The following is a 20,812-nucleotide window of genomic DNA, read 5'->3' as shown; positions in this document are numbered from 1 at the left end:
AATAGGCAAAAAACAAACCTATCTAAATCAACCCCTAGGGAATTACTAAAACCAAAATGCTACGTGTTAACAGTATATATGCTAAGATCCCACTGTCCAATCACAACCATACTGGAAGTCTCAGACGTGACATCCTATATCGCTAATACCCTTCAGTATACATTTCATCAAAGCAGTCAAAAACTTGAAGGCACAGAGCCCTTGTTAGTAATCAGGTAGGTGATGCCTCAGCATCACAGTAATCCCTATTTCAGTATAAAGTAATATCAAACACAATAGGCAACAATCAAAACAACACAAAAAGGCATAACACCTAAGAGCTAATATAATACAAAATGTGAACATACAAAAAGAAGTTACAACCCCTACGTCTGCTATATAGATCCCTTATCGAATGTAAGTTCCCAGCATCGAAATAATTAAAAAGCAAATTAAATACCAAAACATATACATGAATAACAAAACCTCTATGAAGGCTATGAACAGGAGGGGTCAAAACGGTAAAATTTAGGTATATAGGGCCAAAAAGTTACCTAAAGACAAAAACTCCCCATTGGGCACTCAAGGGGTGTGAGTCTTACCAATAGAGTTGATCAGGCTCTAATGAAAATAAGTGAACATATAACGGTGTATTACAAAACTCTATGTGATGCATAGTGAAATGTGCAAATAGTTAAAATCATATATTACACATACTAGACATAAATTTAAAATAAAAGCACTGGTATCTATTGTATGAAGACATAACTATAATGGGAAGAACCCATATGTACTGGGCCCCATATATAATACTAAATAAATGGAAAAGGCTAGGAGTAAAATACTGTTACATAAGAGACAAAAGCATGACTAGGCCATCATATTCTTTCCTTTATATGTAATGAATCAGGACTCTCATTTGATCATAATGTCCTTGAGTTAACCCAAGAAGGCTTGCCATCCGGATTGTATGTTGAAGGCACCAAGACTATCATACAGAAGAGGGCGAAGTCTACGAGACCGTCTTATGAAAACTGATATTTCCCCACTGAGTGAAAAACAATCATGGCTCAAAAAGAAAAAGGGGTGCTTTAAGTGTTTAAGCTGCGTTACATGTAATAGTATGCACACTGGTAATGTGTTCCAACACCCCGAAAAAAAGAAGAAGTATAAGATCAACTGGTTCCTAACATGTACTACCACACATATTATATACCTCCTCAACTGCCCATGTGGGAAATTTTACATTGGAAAATCGACAGATGATGCCAGAACTCGAATGGCTAACCACCGCTCAAGCATTAGAGCTGCACTAGATAGTGGAAAATCGGGACAGCCTGTTGCTCGACATTTTCTTGACAATAACCACTCAGTCACTGATCTCAGGTTTCGCCTGATTGATCACGTGCCACCATTAAGACGGGGAGGCAACAGAGCAAAGATCCTGCTCCAAAAGGAGGCTCGCTGGATCCATGAATTGGGTACATTGGTGCCCAGAGGTCTCAACATACAATCCGGATGGCAAGCCTTCTTGGGTTAACTCAAGGACATTATGATCAAATGAGAGTCCTGATTCATTACATATAAAGGAAAGAATATGATGGCCTAGTCATGCTTTTGTCTCTTATGTAACAGTATTTTACTCCTAGCCTTTTCCATTTATTTAGTATTATATATGGGGCCCAGTACATATGGGTTCTTCCCATTATAGTTATGTCTTCATACAATAGATACCAGTGCTTTTATTTTAAATTTATGTCTAGTATGTGTAATATATGATTTTAACTATTTGCACATTTCACTATGCATCACATAGAGTTTTGTAATACACCGTTATATGTTCACTTATTTTCATTAGAGCCTGATCAACTCTATTGGTAAGACTCACACCCCTTGAGTGCCCAATGGGGAGTTTTTGTCTTTAGGTAACTTTTTGGCCCTATATACCTAAATTTTACCGTTTTGACCCCTCCTGTTCATAGCCTTCATAGAGGTTTTGTTATTCATGTATATGTTTTGGTATTTAATTTGCTTTTTAATTATTTCGATGCTGGGAACTTACATTCGATAAGGGATCTATATAGCAGACGTAGGGGTTGTAACTTCTTTTTGTATGTTCACATTTTGTATTATATTAGCTCTTAGGTGTTATGCCTTTTTGTGTTGTTTTGATTGTTGCCTATTGTGTTTGATATTACTTTATACTGAAATAGGGATTACTGTGATGCTGAGGCATCACCTACCTGATTACTAACAAGGGCTCTGTGCCTTCAAGTTTTTGACTGCTTTGATGAAATGTATACTGAAGGGTATTAGCGATATAGGATGTCACGTCTGAGACTTCCAGTATGGTTGTGATTGGACAGTGGGATCTTAGCATATATACTGTTAACACGTAGCATTTTGGTTTTAGTAATTCCCTAGGGGTTGATTTAGATAGGTTTGTTTTTTGCCTATTTACGTTCTAGATTACGCTTGGGGCGTGAAGCGGTTGTTATTTGTGATCAATAACAACATGAGGGACAGATTTCAGGATGACTGTTACCTTCAGCGGTGATCTGATCACACTTCCTATTCTGCTATAAGCCTATGGGAGAGGCACTATTAAGGTGTCAACAACTAAACTATGTATACATGTTGTTGCTTTTTGTGTAGGTATGAAAGTGGAGAGGCACGGTTTACTCCTGACCTATTAGGGCAGGAGGGGGTGTGTTTCCAGATGACAGCTGATTACAGTTGCGATCTGATCGCACGGCTTACATTGTTGTAATTATATTAATCAAATAAGGACTTTGTTGCTTATGTTAACTGATTTTCTAACATATATGGAAATCGATAGGTGATGGTTAGACTGAACCTATGAGAGCAGGATCCTGGTGTTAACGCTAATTTTATTTTCCAATACATAGGGAATTTTAGAGGTGTTGTCTAGACTTAACCTATGAGAGTAGGAGGGGTGTGTTTACAGATGACAACAGATCTCAGTTGCGGTCTGATCGCACGATATATACTGTTATAATCTGAACATCTGAGTGGCAAACACCTTAAGACAGATATGTACCCAAAGTCTCTGACATTTAATCTTATAAGGATCTGGTTGCTAACGCTTATTTTATTTTAGTTTTTGACACATATGAAAATTGAGAGGTGCTGTTTAGGCGTAACCTATGAGAGCAGGAGGGGTGTGTCAGCAAATGCGACGATATCAATAGCATCTAATGGTTAGTTGATCGCAGGGTGTGTATAATCGTTTTTTTGTGTTGTGGTTCAATAATACCACATATATGGGGTGCTGTGAAGTTATAACAATAGAAAATAGCTGTGTTCAGTGGCTAGATGACCAGGATAGTTATATTATGTAGTAATGTTATGACTATGGACTAGAACCTATCAATGAATAGGGGTGGTTCCTTTGAATAGTGGTAGTATCCATTTGGTGCACTCTAAAGGAGGGGTGAATCCTTGATATGTATTTTGAAAAATGGCAGTAATTGCTCTTATAACTTAACTATTTTGATCAAAGCTCACTTAGAAACATATATGATTATCACACTAATATGAGATTTCAGTTTTATATAAGTTTTGACACCTTTATAATTACACATTGTACACAACCACTCTTCCACACCTTATTTTGGTGTGGTCTTCACTTTTGCACACGCTTACCTGTGATTGGTAGCAATACAGGGGAGGGTCTGAATGGCCTATTTAAGTTTGGTTTTTGCATTGTTTGACTGTCAGAAGAAGGGACAGGTTTGGTCCCGAAACGTCACTATCACAATTAAATTTGCCTTTATTATCAAAAGTCCAGAGAGTGCTTTGAATCATTTTCCTACTATATACTCCTGAGAGCACCCTGGCAGTTGTGGAAAGTTGGTGAGAGTGCAGATACTGAACTTTTCTACATTATATATATATATATATATATATATATATATATATAAAAAAATAAACACAGTATCTCACAAAAGTGAGTACACCCCTCACATTTTTGTAAATATTTTATTATATCTTTTCATGTGACAACACTGAAGAAATGACACTTTGCTACAATGTAAAGTAGTGAGTGTACAGCCTGTATAAGTATAAATTTGCTGTCCCCTCAAAATAACAACACACAGCCAATGTCTAAACATAGTACACCCCTAAGTGGAAATGTACAAATTGGGCCCAATAAGCCATTTTGCCTCCCCGGTGTCATGTGACTTGTTAGTGTAAAAGGTCTCAGGTGTAAAAGGGGAGCAGGTGTGTTAAATTTGGTGTTATCGCTCTCATACTGGTCACTGGAAGTTAAACATGGCACCTCATGGCAAAGAACTCTGCGGATCTGAAAAAAAGAATTGCTGCTCTACATAAAGATGGCCTAGGCTATAAGAAGATTGCCCTGAAACTGAGCTGCAGCACAGTGGGCAAGACCATACAGCGGTTTCACAGGACAGGTTCCACTCAGAATAGGCCTCGCCATGGTCGACCAAAGAAGTTGAGTGCACGTGCTCGGCGTCATATCCAGATGTTGTCTTTGGGAAATAGACATATGAGTGCTGCCAGCATTGCTGCAGAGGTTGAAGGGGTGGGGGGTCAGCCTGTCAGTGCTCAGACCATACGCCGCACACTGCATCAAATTGGTCTGCATGGCTGTCCTCCCAGAAGGAAGCCTCTTCTAAAGATGATGCACAAGAAAGCCTGCAAACAGTTTGCTGAAGACAAGCGGACTAAGGACATGGATTACTGGAACCATGTCCTGTGGTCCGATGAGACCAAGATAAACTTATTTGGTTCAGATGGTGTCAAGCGTGTGAGGAGTACAAAGACAAGTGTTTCTTGCCTACAGTCTAGCATGGTGGTGGGAGTGTCATGCTCTGGACTTGCATGAGTGCTGCCGGCACTGGGGAGCTACAGTTCATTGAGGAAACAATGAATGCCAACATGTACTGTGACAACCTGAAGCAGAGCATGATCCCCTCCCTTTGGAGACTGGGCCGCAGGACAGTATTCCAACATGATAACTACCCCAAACACACCTTCAAGACGACCACTGCCTTGCTAAAGAAGCTGAGGGTAAAGGTGATGGACTGGCCAAGCATGTCTCCAGACCTAAACCCTATTGAGCATCCTCAAACGTAAGGTGGGGGAGTGCAAGGTCTCTAACATCTACCAGCTCTGTGATGTCGTCATGGAGGAGTGGAAGAGGACTCCAGGGGCAACCTGTGAAGCTCTGGTGAACTCTATGCCCAAGAGGGTTAAGGCAGTGCTGGAAAATAATAGTGGCCACACAAAATATTGACACTGTGGGCCCAATTGCGACATTTCCACTTAGGGGTGTACTCACTTTTGTTGCCAACGGTTTTGACATTAATGGCTGTGTGTTGAGGCTGTACACTCACTACTTTACATTGTAGCAAAGTGTCATTTCTTCAGTGTTGTCACATGAAAGGATATAATAAAATATTTACAAAAATGTGGAGGGGTGTACTCACTTTTGCGAGAATATACTGTGTATATATATATTTTATTATTATTTTTTATCAAGTTTGTTATCCCGACCAACATTTGAAAAACGAAGAGACTTTGCTCCTAAAATGCCTCAAAACAGATAATGGTTTCTTTTAGGTAGAGAGGGTTACTGCACAGTCCCCTTACAGAAAAAATTGTATTTCTAGTGGATTAAACATTCACCCTTTTTTTTTTTTTTTCAACAACCATAGGATATCTAAAGGATCTTGTTACTTTTCAAATAAAGAATTGGTTTTACATATGCAAAGAAAGATATGTGGTTAACGTTTCCTCTCCAACTTTATTACTCTAAATCTAGTGTATAGCGGATTAAGAAACTGACATTTTATATGATATGCAAAGAATAAAATCCTCATTTTAAATACATTTTACTCTATACAATAATTGGTGTTATGGGTATATGGATATTTCTAATTTGCTTTATTCTTCTTGGTATACATTTGTTAAAGGAGCAGCAATGCACTACTAGGACCTTGCTGAACATATTGGGTGAGCCAGAGGCATATACGTACAGCCACCAATCAGCAACTAGCTCCCAGCAGTGCATGGCTGCTCCTGAGCCTATCTAGGTATGCTTTTCAACAAAGGATACCAAGAGAATGAAGCATGTTAGATAAGCAATTTAAAAAGTAACTTAAACCAGTATGCTCTATCTGAATTCTAAAAGAAAATCATTTGGGTTTAATGTCGCTTTAATGTAAACTTGGCATCTAGAAAATGTCTCTTAGTTGACAGCAGAGATTCTCCTCTCCTAAGTAAGTGGTATTACAACTGTATAGACTTATTTTTGGCTGAGAGAGATGCACAGCTCCAGAGACCTCCCATAGCTGTTTCTTATTTATTACGCATTTATTAAACCTGGTATCTAAAAACTGCCATTTTCACACTGGCAAAGTGACAATCAAATACTACCCTTAAAAAGCCTGGTGGTTTATTAACACAGGCTTCTTACCTATAGTACATTACTTTAAAACTACACATTTATATTTCAGGGGATTACAACCAACAAGAATATCTATATACATACATACATATATACACACACACACACACAGTGTGTGTGTGTGTGTGTATATATATAACATAATTTATGCTTACCTGATAAATTTATTTCTCTTGTGGTGTATCCAGTCCACGAATCATCCATTACTTGTGGGATATTCTCATTCCCAACAGGAAGTTGCAAGAGGACACCCACAGCAGAGCTGTCTATATAGCTCCTCCCCTAACTGCCATATCCAGTCATTCAACCGAAAACAAACAGAGAAAGGAGAAACCATAGGGTGCAGTGGTGACTGTAGTTTAAAATTAAAAAATACCTGCCTTAAAATGACAGGGCGGGCCGTGGACTGGATACACCACAAGAGAAATAAATTTATCAGGTAAACATAAATTATGTTTTCTCTTGTAAGGTGTATACAGTCCACGGATCATCCATTACTTGTGGGATACCAATACCAAAGCTAAAGTACACGGATGAAGGGAGGGACAAGGCAGGTACTTAAACGGAAGGCACCACTGCCTGCAAGACCTTTCTCCCAAAAATAAATTTGTAGAATTTTGAAAAAGTATGAAGCGAAGACCAAGTCACCGCCTTGCAAATCTGTTCAACAGAAGCCTCATTTTTAAAGGCCCATGTGGAAGCCACAGCTCTAGTAGAATGAGCTGTAATCCTTTCTGGAGGCTGCTGGCCAGCAGTCTCATAGGCTAAGCGGATTATGCTTTTTAGCCAAAAAGAAAGAGAGGTTGCCGAAGCCTTTTGACCTCTCCTCTTTCCAGAGTAGACAACAAACAAAGCAGATGTTTGACGAAAATCTTTAGTAGCTTGAAAGTAAAACTTTAAAGCACGAACCACGTCCAGATTGTGTAATAGACGTTCCTTCTTTGAAGAAGGATTAGGACACAAAGACGGAACAACAATCTCTTGATTGATATTCTTATTAGATACCACCTTAGGTAAAAACCCAGGTTTGGTACGCAGAACTACCTTATCTGCATGGAAGATCAGATAAGGAGAATCACATTGTAAGGCAGATAACTCGGAAACTCTACGAGCCGAGGAAATAGCTACCAAAAAAAGAACTTTCCAAGATAAAAGTTTGATATCTATGGAATGAAGAGGTTCAAACGGAACTAAATTTAAACTCCATGGTGGAGCAACAGGTTTAATGTTGATTCTAACTAAAGCCTGACAAAATGCCTGAACGTCTGGGACATCCGCCAGACACTTGTGCAAAAGAATAGATAGCGCAGAAATCTGTCCCTTTAAGGAACTAGCTGACAATCCTTTCTCCAATCCTTCTTGGAGAAAAGATAATATCCTGGGAATCCTGACCTTACTCCATGAGTAGCCCTTGGATTCACACCAATAAAGATATTTACGCCATATCTTATGATAGATTTTCCTGGTGACAGGCTTTCATGCCTGAATTAAGGTATCAATGACTGACTCGGAGAAACCACGCTTTGATAAAATCAAGCGTTCAATCTCCTGGCAGTCAGTCTCAGAGAAATTAGATTTGGATGGTTGAAAGGACCTTGAAGTAGAAGGTCCTGTCTCAGCGGCAGAGTCCATGGTGGAAAGAATGACATGTCCACCAGATCTGCATACCAAGTCCTGCGTGGCCACGCAGGCGCTATCAAGATCACAGATGCTCTCTCCTGCTTGATTTTGGCAATCAGACGAGGGAGCAGAGGAAACGGTGGAAACACATAAGCCAGGTTGAAGGACCAAGGCGCTGCTAGAGCCTCTATCAGCGTTGCCTTGGGGTCCCTGGACCTGGATCCGTAACAAGGAAGCTTGGCGTTCTGGCGAGACGCCATGAGATCCAGTTCTGGTTTGCCCCAACGATGAACCAATTGTGCAAACACCTCCGGATGGAGTTCCCACTCCCCCGGATGAAAAGTCTGTCGACTTAGAAAATCCGCCTCCCAGTTCTCTACACCTGGGATATGGATAGCTGATAGCTGGCAAGAGTGAATCTCTGCCCAGCGAATTATCTTTGAGACTTCTAACATCGCTAGGGAACTCCTTGTTCCCCCTTGATGGTTGATGTAAGCCACAGTCGTGATGTTGTCCGACTGAAATCTGATGAACCTCATTGTCGCTAGATGAGGCAAAGCCTGAAGAGCATTGAATATCGCTCTTAGTTCCAGAATGTTTATTGGAAGGAGTGACTCCTCCTGAGTCCACGATCCCTGAGCCTTCAGGGAGTTCCAGACTGCATCCCAACCTAGAAGGCTGGCATCTGTCGTTACAATTGTCCAATCTGGCCTGGTCATACCTTTGGACAGATGGACCCGAGATAGCCACCAGAGAAGAGAATCCCTGGTCTCTTGATCCAGATTTAGTAGAGGGGACAAATCTGTGTAATCCCCATTCCACTGACTGAGCATGCAGAGTTGCAGCGGTCTGAGATGTAGGCGTGCAAACGGCACTATGTCCATGCACTGAGCCACCGAAGGGCGAGGAATGGAATAAAGAACACGGCAGGAATTTATAAGTTTTGATAACCTGGACTCCGTCAGGTAAATTTTCATTTCTACAGAATCTATCAGAGTCCCTAGGAAGGAAACTCTTGTAAGGGGGGATAGAGAACTCTTTTCCTCGTTCACCTTCCACCCATGCGGCTTCAGAAATGCCAACACTATGTCCGTATGAGACTTGGCAATTTGGAAGTTTGACGCCTGAATCAGGATGTCGTCTAAATAAGGGGCCACTGCTATGCCCCGCGGCCTTAGGACCGCCAGAAGCGACCCCAGAACCTTTGTAAAAATTCTTGGGGCTGTAGCTAACCCAAAGGGAAGAGCTACAAACTGGTAATGCCTGTCTAGGAAGGCAAACCTGAGAAACCGATGATGATCTTTGTGTATCAGAATGTGAAGATAAGCATCCTTTAAATCCACTGTAGTCCATGTATTGACCCTCCTGGATCATAGGTAGGATGGTACGAATAGTCTCCATCTTGAATGATGGAACTCTAAGGAATTTGTTTAAGATCTTTAGATCCAAAATTGATCTGAAGGTTCCCTCTTTTTTGGGAACTACAAACAAATTTGAGTAAAATCCCTGTCCCTGTTCCTCCTTTGGAACTGGATGGATCACTCTCATAACTAGGAGGTCTTGTACGCAGTGTAAGAATGCCTCTCTCTTTATCTGGTTTGCAGATAATTGTGAAAGGTGAAATCTCCCTTTTGGGGGGGGAAGCTTTGAAGTCCAGAAGATATCCCTGGGATATAATTTCCAACGCCCAGGGATCCTGGACATCTCTTGCCCACGCCTGGGCGAAGAGCGAAAGTCTGCCCCCTACTAGATCAGTTACCGGATAGGGGGCCGTTCCTTCATGCTGTCTTAGAGGCAGCAGCAGGCTTTTTGGCCTGCTTACCCTTGTTCCAGGTCTGGTTAGGTCTCCAGACCGTCTTGGACTGAGCAAAAGTTTCTTCTTGTTTTGCATTAGAGGAAGTTGATGCCGCACTTGCCTTGAAGTTTCGAAAGGCACGAAAATTAAAATGTTTGGCCCTTGATTTGGACCTATCCTGGAGGAAGGGCATGACCTTTTCCTCCAGTGATATCAGCAATAATCTCCTTCAAACCAGGCTCGAATAGGGTCTGCCCCTTGAAGGGAATGTTAAGCAGCTTAGACTTTGAAGTAACGTCAGCTGACCATGATTTAAGCCATAGCGCTCTGTGCGCCTGGATAGCAAAACCAGAATTCTTAGCCGTTAGTTTAGTCAAATGAACAATGGCATCAGAAACAAAAGAATTGGCTAGCTTAAGTGCTCTAAGCTTGTCAAGTATGTCATCCAATGGAGTCGCTACCTGTAAAGCCTCTTCCAGAGACTCAAACCAGAATGCCGCAGCAGCAGTGACAGGAGCAATGCATGCAAGGGGCTGTAGAATAAAACCTTGTTGAATAAACATTTTCTTAAGGTAACCCTCTAACTTTTTATCCATTGGATCTAAGAAAGCACAACTGTCCTTGACAGGGATAGTAGTACGCTTTGCTAGAGTAGAAACTGCTCCCTCCACCTTAGGAACTGTCTGCCATAAGTCCCGTGTGGTGGCGTCTATTGGAAACATTTTTCTAAAAATAGGAGGGGGAGAGAACGGCACACCTGGTCTATCCCATTCCTTAGTAATAATTTCTGTAAACCTTTTAGGTATTGGAAAAACATCAGTACACACCGGCACTGCATAGTATTTATCCAGTCTACACAATTTCTCTGGCACTGCAATTGTATCACAGTCATTCATAGCAGCTAAAACCTCCCTGAGTAACACGCGGAGGTGTTCAAGCTTAAATTTAAATGTAGAAATATCAGAATCAGGTTGCATCATCTTCCCTGAGTCAGAAACATCAGCCACAGAAAGAAGCTCTCCTTCTTCAGCTTCTGCATATTGTGAGGCAGTATCAGACATAGCTCTTAAAGCGTCAGTATGCTCTGTATTTCGTCTAACTCCAGAGATATCTCGCTTTCCTCTAAATTCAGGTAGTCTGGCTAATACCGCTGACAGTGTATTATCCATGACTGCCGCCATGTCTTGTAAAGTAAACAATATGGGCTCCCTAGATGTACTTGGCGCCATTTGAGCGTGAGTCCCTTGAGCGGGAGTCAAAGGATCTGACACGTGGGGAGAGTTAGTCGGCATAACTTCCCCCTCGTCAGATTCCTCTGGTGATACATTTTTTAAAGACAGAATATGATCTTTATTGCTTAAAGTGAAATCAGTACATTTGGTACACATTCTAAGAGGGGGCTCCACAATGCCTTTTAAACATAATGAACAAGGAGTTTCCTCTATGTCAGACATGTTTAGACAGACTAGCAAGCTTGGAAAACACTTTAAATCAAGTTAACAAGCAAATATAATAAACGGTACTGTGCCTTTAAGAGAAACAAATTTTGTCAGAACTTGAAAAACAGTGAAAAAAGGCAGTAAATCAAACGAAATTTTTACAGTGTGTATAATAAGCTAACAGAGCTTTGCACCCACTTGCAAATGGATGATTAACCCCTTAGTTAAAAAAACGGATCAAAAAAACGATAGACGTTTTTTAACAGTCACACCAAACTGCCACAGCCTTGCTGTGGGCCTACATTCCCCAAGAAACGATTTTGGAAAGTCTAAGAGCCCTTTAGAGATGTCCTATAGCATTCAGGGGACTCTGGAGGAAGCTGGATGTCTCAGTCTGTAAAAGTTACTGCGCAAAAAAGCGCTAAATTAGGCCCCTCCCACTCATAGTAACACAGTGGAAAGCCTCAGGAAACTGTTTCTAGGCAAATTTAAGCCAGCCATGTGGATTTTTACAGTGTGTATAATAAGCTAACAGAGCATTGCACCCACTTGCAAATGGATGATTAACCCCTTAGTTCAAAAAACGGATAAAAAAAACGAGACTTTTTTAACAGTCACACCAAACTGCCACAGCCTTGCTGTGGGCCTACCTTCCCCAAGAAACGATTTTGGAAAGCCTAAGAGCCCTTTAGAGATGTCCTATAGCATTCAGGGGACTCTGGAGGAAGCTGGATGTCTCAGTCTGTAAAAGTTACTGCGCAAAAAAGCGCTAAATTAGGCCCCTCCCACTCATAGTAACACAGTGGAAAGCCTCAGGAAACTGTTTCAAGGCAAATTTAAGCCAGCCATGTGGAAAAAAACTAGGCCCCAATAAAGTTTTATCACCAAAGTATATATAAAAACGTTTAAACATGCCAGCAAACGTTTTATATTGTAAATATAAAAGAGTATTACCTCAGAAAGCAAGCATGATACATTTTCTAGCATTCACATCTTCTAGAAAAATCTTATCTGCACATACCTCATAGCAGGATAACCTGCACGCCATTCCCTCGCTGAAGTTATCTCTCTCTTTAGTCATGTGTGAGAACAGCAATGGATCTTAGTTACAACCTGCTAAGATCATATAAATCACAGGCAGATTCTTCTATTTTTCTGCCTGGAACAAAATAGTACAACTCCGGTACCATTTAAAAATAATAAACTTTTGGTTGAAGTAAAATAACAGCTACATTTCACCACTTCTCTCTTACTACCTCCATGTTTGTTGAGAGTTGCAAGAGAATGACTGGATATGGCAGTTAGGGGAGGAGCTATATAGACAGCTCTGCTGTGAGTGTCCTCTTGCAACTTCCTGTTGGGAATGAGAATATCCCACAAGTAATGGATGATCCGTGGACTGGATACACCTTACAAGAGAAATTATATATATATATATATATATAATTTAGAGTGTGTATATATATATATATATATATATATATATATATATATATATATACACACACACACACACACACACACACACACACACATAAAACACATACACTAATCATATATATATATATATATATATATATATATATATATATATACATATACATACATACATACACACACACATATATACACAGTTGTATGCAAAAGTTTAGGCACCCCTGACAATTTCCATGATTTTCATTTATAAATGATTGGGTGTTTGGATCAGCAATTTCATTTTGATCTATCAAATAACTGAAGGACACAGTAATATTTCAGTAGTGAAATGAGGTTTATTGGATTAACAGAAAATTTGCAATATGCATCCAAACGAAATTAGACAGGTGCATACATTTGGGCACCCTTGTCATTTTGTCAATTTGAATACCTGTAACTACCTAGCACTGATTTATTGGAACACACAATTGGTTTGGTGAGCCCATTAAGCCTTGAACTTCATAGACAGGTGCATCCAATCATGAGAAAAGGTATTTAAGGTGACCAATTGCAAGTTGTTGTTTTCTTTGACTCTCCTCTGAAGAGTGGCAACATGGGGGCCTCAAAACAACTATCATCAAAACAACTATCAAATGACCTGAAAACAAAGATTGTTCAACATTATGGTTTAGGTGAAGGCTACAAAAAGCTATCACAGAGATTTAAGCTGTCAGTGTCCACTGTGAGGAACATGGTGAGGAAATGGAAGACCACAGGGACAGTTCTTGCTAAGGCCAGAAGTGGCAGGCTAATTAAAATATCGGAGAGGCAAAGGATGGTGAGAACGGTCAAAAACAGCAGACAGACCACCTCCAAAGACCTACAAAATCATCTTGCTGCAGATGGTGTCACTGTGCATCGTTCAAAAATTTAGAGCACTTTGCACAAGGAGAAGCTGTATGGGAGAGTGATGCAGAAGAAGCCTTTTCTGCACACACGCCACAGAGTCGCTTGAGGTATACAAAAGCACATTTGGACAAGCCAGCTTCATTTTGGAAGAAGGTACTGTGGGGACTGAAGAAACAAAGATTGAGTTATTTGGTCATAAGGGGCGTTATGCATGGCGGCAAAAGAACACAGCGTTCCAAGACAAACACTTGCTACCCACAGTAAAATGTAGTGGATGTTCCATTATGCTGTGGGGCTGTGTGGCCAGTGCCGGTACTGGCAATCTTGTTAAAGTTGAGGGTCGCATGGATTCCACTCAATATCAGCAGATACTTGAGAATAATGTTGAGGAATCAGTCACAAAGATGACGTTACGCCGGGGCTGGATATTTTAACCAGACAACCCAAAACACTGCTCAAAATCTACTCTGGCATTTATGCAGAGGAACAAGTACAATGTTCTGGAATGGCCATCCCAGTCCCCAGACCCGAATATCATTGAAAATCTGTGAGGTGATTTGAAGCGGGCTGTCCATGCTTGGCAACCATTAAACCTAACTGAACTGGAGATGTTTTGCAAGGAGGAATGGTCCAAAAACACAATTTATGCTGACCTGATAAATTTATTTCTCTTGTGGTGTATCCAGTCCACGGATCATCCATTACTTGTGGGATATTCTCATTCCCAACAGGAAGTTGCAAGAGGACACCCACAGCAGAGCTGTTATATAGCTCCTCCCCTAACTGCCATATCCAGTCATTCGACCGAAAACACGCAGAGAAAGGAGAAACCATAGGGTGCAGTGGTGACTGTAGTTTAAATGAAAAAATTACCTGCCTTAAAATGACAGGGCGGGCCGTGGACTGGATACACCACAAGAGAAATAAATTTATCAGGTAAGCATAAATTGTGTTTTCTCTTGTAAGGTGTATCCAGTCCACAGATCATCCATTACTTGTGGGATACCAATACCAAAGCTAAAGTACACGGATGAAGGGAGGGACAAGGCAGGTACTTAAAACGGAAGGTACCACTGCCTGTAAGACCTTTCTCCCAAAAATAGCCCCCGAAGAAGCAAAAGTATCAAATTTGTAGAATTTTGAAAAAGTATGAAGCGAAGACCAAGTCGCCGTCTTGCAAATCTGTTCAACAGAAGCCTCATTTTTAAAGGCCCAAGTGGAGGCCACAGCTCTAGTAGAATGAGCTGTAATCCTTTCAGGAGGCTGCTGGCCAGCAGTCTCATAGGCTAAGCGGATTATGCTTCTTAGCCAAAAAGAGAGGTTGCCGAAGCCTGTTGACCTCTCCTCTGTCCAGAGTAGACAACAAACAAAGCAGATGTTTGACAAAAATCTTTAGTAGTTTGTAAGTAAAACTTTAAAGCACGAACCACGTCCAGATTGTGTAATAGACGTTCCTTCTTTGAAGAAGGATTAGGACACAAGGATGGAACAACAATCTCTTGATTGATATTCTTGTTAGATACCACCTTAGGTAAAAACCCAGGTTTGGTACGCAGGACTACCTTATCCGTATGGAAGATCAGATAAGGAGAATCACATTGTAAAGCAGCTAACTCGGAGACTCTACGAGCCGAGAAAATAGCTACCAAAAACAGAACTTTCCAAGATAAAAGTTTGATATCTATGGAATGAAGAGGTTCAAACGGAACTCCTTGAAGAACCTTAAGAACCAAATTTAAGCTCCATGGGGGAGCAACAGGTTTAAACACAGGCTTGATTCTAACCAAAGCCTGACAAAATGCCTGAACATCTGCCAGACGCTTGTGAAAAAGAATAGACAGAGCAGAAATCTGTCCTTTTAAGGAACTAGCTGACAATCCTTTTTCCAAACCATCCTGGAGAAAAGATAATATCCTGGGAATCCTAACCCTTGGATTCACACCAATAAAGATATATACGCCATATTTTATGGTAAATTTTCCTGGTGACAGGCTTTCGTGCCTGTATTAGGTATCAATGACTGACTCGGAGAAGCCACGCTTTGATAAAATCAAGCGTTCAATCTCCAGGCAGTCAGTCTCAGAGAAATTAGATTTGGATGGTTGAAAGGACCCTAAAGTAGAAGGTCCTGTCTCAGAGGCAGAGTCCATGGTGGAAAGGATGACATGTCCACCAGATCTGCATACCAGGTCCTGCGTGGCCATGCAGGCGCTATCAAAATCACTGATGCTCTCTCCTGCTTGACCTTGGCAATCAGTCGAGGGAGTAGAGGAAACGGTGGAAACACATAAGCCAGGTTGAAAGACCAGGGCGCTGCTAGAGCATCTATTAGCGTCGCCTTGGGATCCCTGGACCTGGATCCGTAACAAGGAAGCTTGGCGTTCTAGCGAGATGCCATGAGATCCAGTTCCGGTTTGCCCCAACGATAAATCAATTGTGCAAACACCTCCGGATGGAGTTCCCACTCTCCCGGATGAAAAGTCTGACGACTTAAAAAATCCGCCTCCCAGTTCTCTACACCTGGGATATGGATAGCTGATAGGTGGCAAGAGTGAGTCTCTGCCCAGCGAATTATCTTTGAGACTTCTAACATCGCTAGGGAACTTCTTGTTCCCCCTTGATGGTTGATGTAAGCCACAGTCGTGATGTTGTCCGACGTAAATCTGATGTACCTCAGAGTTGCTAACTGAGGCCAAGCCTGAAGAGCATTGAATATCGCTCTTCCAGAATATTTATTGGAAGGAGTGTCTCCTCCTGTGTCCACGATCCCTGAGCCTTCAGGGAGTTCCAGACTGCACCCCAACCTAGAATGCTGGCATCTGTTGTTACAATTGTCCAATCTGGCCTGCGAAAGGTCATACCTTTGGACAGATGGACCCGAGATAGCCACCAGAGAAGAGAATCCCTGGTCTCTTGATCCAGATTTAGTAGAGGGGACAAATCTGTGTAATCCCCGTTCCACTGACTGAGCATGCAGAGTTGCAGCGGTCTGAGATGTAGGCGTGCAAACGGCACTATGTCCATTGCCGCTACCATTAAGCTGATTACTTCCATGCACTGAGCCACCGAAGGGCGCGGAATGGAATGAAGAACACGGCAGGAATTTATAAGTTTTGATAACCTGGACTCCATCAGGTAAATTTTAATTTCTACAGAATCTATCAGAGTCCCTAGGAAGGAAAACTCTTGTGAGTGGGGATAGAGAACTCTTTTCCTCGTTCACTTTCCACCCATGCGATCTCAGAAATGCCAGTACTACGTCCATGAGACTTGGCAATTTGAAAGTTTGACGCCTGTATCAGGATGTCGTCTAAATAAGGGGCCACTGCTATGCCCCGCGGCCTTAGGACCGCCAGAAGCGACCCTAGAACCTTCGTAAAGATTCTTGGGGCTGTAGCTAATCCAAAGGGAAGAGCTACAAACTGGTAATGCCTGTCTAGAAAGGCAAACCTGAGAAACCGATGATGATCTTTGTTATCGGAATGTGAAGATATGCATCCTTTAAATCCACTGTAGTCATATATTGACCCTCCTGGATCATAGGTAGGATGGTACGAATAGTTTCCATCTTGTTTAAGATCTTTAGATCCAAAATTGGTCTGAAGGTTCCCTCTTTTTTGGGAACCACAAACAGATTTGAGTAAAAACCCTGTCCCTGTTCCTCCTTTGGAACTGGATGGATCACTCCCATAACTAGGAGGTCTCGTACACAGTGTAAGAATGCCTCTCTCTTTATCTGGTTTGCAGATAATTGTGCAAGGTGAAATCTCCCTTTTGGGGGGGAAGCTTTGAAGTCCAGAAGATATCCCTGGGATATAATTTCCAACACCCAGGGATCCTGGACATCTCTTGCCCACGCCTGGGCGAAGAGCGAAAGTCTGCCCCCTACTAGATCCGTTACCGGATAGGGGGCCGTTCCTTCATGCTGTCTTAGAGGCAGCAGCAGGCTTTTTGGCCTGCTTACCTTTGTCCCAGGTCTGGTTTGGTCTCCAGACCGTCTTGGACTGAGCAAAAGTTCCCTCTTGTTTGCATTAGAGGAAGTTGATGCCGCACTTGCCTTGAAGTTTCGAAAGGAACGAAAATTAGACTGTTTGGCCCTTGATTTGGACCTGTCCTGAGGAAGGGCATGACCTTTTCCTCCAGTGATATCAGCAATAATCTCCATTCCCCTTGAAGGGAATGTTAAGCAGCTTAGATTTTGAAGTCACGTCAGCTGACCATGATTTAAGCCATAGCGCCCTGCGCGCCTGTATAGCAAAACCAGAATTCTTAGCTGTTAGTTTAGTCAAATGAACAATGGCATTAGAAAACAAAGGAATTGGCTAGCTTAAGTGCTCTAAGCTTGCCAGGTATGTCATCCAATGGAGTCGCTACCTGTAAAGCCTCTTCCAGAGACTCAAACCAGAACGCCGCAGCAGCAGTGACAGGAGCAATGCATGCAAGGGGCTGTAGGATAAAACCTTATTGAATAAACATTTTCTTAAGGTAAACCTTCTAATTTTTTATCCATTGGATCTAAAAAAGCACAACTGTCCTCGACAGGGATAGTAGTACGCTTTGCTAAAGTAGAAACTGCTCCCTCCACCTTAGGAACTGTCTGTCATAAGTCCCGTGTGGTGGCGTCTATTGGAAACATTTTTCTAAAAATAGGAGGGGAAGAGAACGTCACACCTGGTCTATCCCATTCCTTATTAATAATTTCTGTAAACCTTTTAGGTATTGGCAGGGCCGCCATCAGGGGGTGACAGGGGTGACTCCTGTCAGGGGCCCAATGGGCTAGGGGGGCCCCATGAGGCAAGAACTAAAAAAAAAAAAAAAAATTTTTTTTTTTTAAAATTTTGGCAGCCACCAGTGGGTACTACAGCAGAGTGCTAGTTGTGCATAGGAAACGTTATTACAAGGAGTAAAGTATTAGCATTTGAGAGGATTTCTGAGTGTGCACTAAACCACTATGCACAGCGTGAGACAGACTTGGCACTTTGTTTGTACAGTGTGTGCCTGAGTCAGACGGCTGATCACTTTCATTTGCAGAGGAGGTAGGAATTACTTAGCAAATGTTTTTTATTTCTTTGTGCAATTTAAGATTGTAACTTCAGTGTGGTAGTAGTTGTATGGTGGGGCCAGGGGTCCATAAAAACACATTTTTTTTAGCAGCAGTATATTTATGATTATTTGACAATGCTGTAGAAATTCTATATTTAAAACCATGCAAATATGTTTCCTCCTCAATACACAAATGATATATATTACATTCCAGTTTACTGCCCCTTTATGCAAGGACTTTCCAGATACAAGGAGGTATTTTATCTAAGATTTTTACGTCTGCATAACATGTTATACTCTCAGACTAAGATTGCTCAGTGTTGGAAATGAGACAGGTTAACTTAAAACTGTTCAGTTTACACTACAGCTGACTTAATTTTGAAATGCATACCAACAAGCTTAAATCCTGCATTTAACCAGATCTAATGGTATGAGTACCACAGCTTATGGTTCCACCAAGAGTAAAGCATTTTCAAAATCCACAAGTACAGCTGACAGATGGGAACATTTGTACACTATATTTGAAGTGATGCTCTTAATGTACAATTTTGAATTCACAGAATTATTTTTGTTTGCACATTACAAATAAGATTCTTTAAAAAGTGATCTCTTAATTTCTGCATTTTTTTTTATCATGCATGTCACACACTGTTGATTTAGGGGATGCAAGGTGCATAAATGTTTCCTCCTGTGAGTGTTTCTGTGGGTGTCTGTGTTTATGACTTTGTGCTTTGGTTTGTGTCTCTATGAGTGTGTATGTATTTTGTTTCTGTTGGTATCTCTGTGAGGGTGGGTGTGTATGTCTTTGTGCATTTTCTGTGGATGTCTGTGAGGGTGTGTGCATATGTCTTTGTGTATTTTCTCTGGATGCCTCTGTGAGGGTGGGTGTGTATGTCTGTTTTCTGTGGATGTCTCTGTGAGGGTGTGTGTGTGTGTGTGTGTGTATGTATGTCTGTGTTTTCTGTGGATGTCTCTGTGAGGGTGTGTATTTTCTGTGGGTGTCTCTGTGAGGGTGTGTGTATGTCTTTGTGTGTTTTCTGTGGATGTCTCAGTGAGGGTGTGTTTATGTATGTATTTCTGTGTTTTATGTGGTTGTCTCTCTGTGTGTGTATGTCTTTGTGTGTTTTCTGTGGGTGTCTCTGTGTGTGTGTGTGTATGTCTTTGTGTGTTTTCTGAGGCTGTCTCTGTTGGTGTTTCCTTGGGTGTATGTGCAAGTTTGAGTTTGTGTGTGTGTGTCCATTATCTGTTCCTTTTTAGTACATTTTGACCTTACTACTGATTATTCACATCTTTCTACAGACTTTGAGACTAATGAGACCTTTCCGGAAGTCACCAATCTACCAATAAACCTTTAAATTATTGTTTAGGCAGTTCAGGGCCCTTCCTTTCAGCCACTGCATGCTGTTGTCATCATTTAGTTGGCATCTTCCTTTACAAAAAGATAATCAGAAATCCATATTTTGTTTTCTAAATCTCCTTTTTTTTACAAAACTGTAGTTTACCTCATTACTTGTCAGGTCAATGTAAACAAGTGCTGAGTGTCTGTTTGGGTGTCTGAGTTTCCTTGCGTGTCTGCTAGAGTGTCTATATGTGAATCCTTATGTGTGAGTGTGTGTGTGTGTTTCAGTGTATGTTACTAACTTTACAACATTTCCAAGTTTAAATAGACACTTAAGAATAAAGTGCATATACATTTTAGTCACTTGGTCAAAAATTGCACATGTCAAAGGAGGGGGGGGGCCCCTGATCAATGGTTGAGTCAGGGGCCCCAAAATTTCTAGTGGCGGCCCTGGGTATTGGAAAAACATCAGTACACACCGGCACTGCATAGTATTTATAAAGTCTACCCAATTTCTCTGGCACTGCAATTGTATCACAGTCAATCAGAGCAGCTAAAACCTCCCTGAGAAACACGCGGAGGTGTTCAAGCTTAAATTTAAATGTAGAAATGTCAGAAACATCACCCACAGACTGAAGCTCTCCTTCCTCAGCTTCTGCATATTGTGAGGCAGTATCAGACATGGTTCTTAAAGCGTCAGTATGCTCTGCATTTTGTCTAACCTCAGAGCTATCTTGCTTACCTCTAAATTCAGGTAGTCTGGCTAATACCGCTGACAGTGTATTATCCATGACTGCCGCCATGTCTTGTAAAGT

This window comes from Bombina bombina, chromosome 1, assembly GCF_027579735.1.
Source record: "Bombina bombina isolate aBomBom1 chromosome 1, aBomBom1.pri, whole genome shotgun sequence".
NCBI lineage: Eukaryota > Metazoa > Chordata > Amphibia > Anura > Bombinatoridae > Bombina > Bombina bombina.
The sequence above is the reverse complement of the archived record's forward strand: the minus strand, read 5'-3'. Positions refer to the sequence as shown.